Here is a 1,967-nt window from a genome sequence, read left to right as displayed (position 1 = left end):
TATATATATATATATATATGCATATGTAAATACAGTGCATTTAATTTTACTGAATCATAGCAAAGGAGGCATTGGTTAATTGTTAGCAAAAGAAAGAGAACAATAGTTTGTTTCATTAATTAGAGCTCTGCTCCAGTTAATGAGACTGAGGTTTACTCATTCTGTAGGCCACAAACCACTGTGGTCTACAGTCCAGGTAACTACTGAGTGATTTGAGTTTAGTACCTGTGTGTTGGCTATAGCTTAATGGTTGATGTTGTTTTTCAGTCACAGGCCAGCCATAGACCAAAGATCTTTCGAAGCCTGTTTGTCTTTTTTTTTTTTTTTTTTTTTTTCTGACTTAGTATATCTAGGACTACATTATCCAATATGTTTTTATTAAAAGATGAAATGACTTTTTCAATGTTTTATTCATTTGTTTTTTTTTTTTGTTTTTTTTCTTTCTGTTATTTTAGACGTATCAATGGTAAATATATTGTTAAACTGTATCAGCCAGTCAAACAAATCGCACGGCTTACAAAAAGGTTACAGGAAACTGCTAGGTTAGTACCTTCTTTGTCCATTTGATATAATTTTGACATATACGAGGATGTAATAAAAGGTTCCTGGCTTTGGGTAAAGAAAATACTGGAGAATCAGTTAATGATTTTATTCAACACATTCCCCTCTCGGATTTACACACTTATTGCAGCAGCCCTTCAGTTTTTCTAAGCCCTGTAAAAGGGCTTGGAAGGCTGGGCTTCCAATCAGGCCTTCCGTGATACCCTTAAAGCCAGGAACTTTCTAGCAGCCCCTCGTGTGTGTGTGTGTATATATATATATATATATAGGTACTGTAAGTTTAGAGGGAATACTTGATAAGTGTAAGCACCTGTATATGCCAGATAGTGGCAGAGGTGAGAGAATATATCAAACATAAATTAAAAACAAGAGCACAAAGGATATCGCAGTACACGTATTTCAAGCTATCCTTTGTGTTCTGTTTTTAATTTATGTTTGATATATATAAAATTAAGAAGGAGAGAAGACAAATTCAAAGGTCGATTTATATAGTATGTATTTTGTATACCATTGAGAATTTCGTTAATATGGATGGAATATACATCGACCTTTGAATTTATCTTCTCTCCTTAATTTTATATTCCTGAAGCTCTATCAGAGCGCTAATTGGTTGAGCTGTATAAAGTGGATATCTATATCACTTATTTATTCATTATATATATGTATGTATGTATATATAGACACACACAGTCACACACAAAAGGGTGCTAAAAAGTTCCTGGCTTTGGGTTAAAAAAAATACAGGAGGCTCAGTTAATTATGATTTTATTGAACATATTCTTCCCCTCTGAAATTCACTCAATTATTGCAACAGTCCTTCTGTTTTCCAACCAGACATTTTGCCATATCCTTAAAGCCAGGAACTTTTCAACACCTATTCAGGATAATTATGTTTGGTGGGTGACATCGTGGATTTGCAGTGGTTGTGTGTTCTTTGCACTCTGGAGGCTTTTCAAGTCAACAATCAATGCCACACCTTAATTAAACCAATCTTAATTATATGCCATTCTGCAGTTGTGTATTGCATTTCACTGGATGAAAGGCACTTTAACCCAATGACATGAAATTCTATGCCAAAATATTTCTAAGTGTGTCCTATTTCTATTTACTGTATTGGAAGTAGGCTTGGTTGAGTGGTTAGAACTTAGCTTGGTGATCATCAGGTCCCAAGTTCAGCCTCACTTCAAGTCATCTTGGACAAGTTTCTTTTACCATCACCTCAGGTCCAAGTGAAATTATTACATTGGTGGAAACTGTGTGGAAGCCTGCTGGATGATTTGTCATACAATGTCACACTGATTTGACCTGGGACTTTCAGTATTTAACTCTTTTGATACCAACCCACCTCAAACTGCCTTTCGTTCTTTAACCTTTTAGCATTTAAACCAGCCATGTCTGGCCCAAAT

At 35.0% G+C, this 1,967-nt stretch overlaps 1 protein-coding gene across 1 annotated transcript in view; it reads left to right on the top strand.

Annotated features, from left to right (window-relative positions):
* The first annotated feature begins 409 nt into the window (after window positions 1-409).
* The window catches only part of LOC106881732 (protein RRP5 homolog), an 11,599-nt gene continuing 10,041 nt past the window's right edge, over window positions 410-1,967 (top strand). The window contains exon 1 of the mRNA XM_052975762.1: window positions 410-542. The gene's annotated coding sequence lies outside the window, so the exon portion shown is untranslated. The remainder of the gene's footprint in view (window positions 543-1,967) is intronic.

Source organism: Octopus bimaculoides, chromosome 22 (genome assembly GCF_001194135.2).
Source record: "Octopus bimaculoides isolate UCB-OBI-ISO-001 chromosome 22, ASM119413v2, whole genome shotgun sequence".
NCBI classification, from domain to species: Eukaryota; Metazoa; Mollusca; class Cephalopoda; order Octopoda; family Octopodidae; genus Octopus; species Octopus bimaculoides.
The sequence above is the reverse complement of the archived record's forward strand: the minus strand, read 5'-3'. Positions and strand labels throughout refer to the sequence as shown.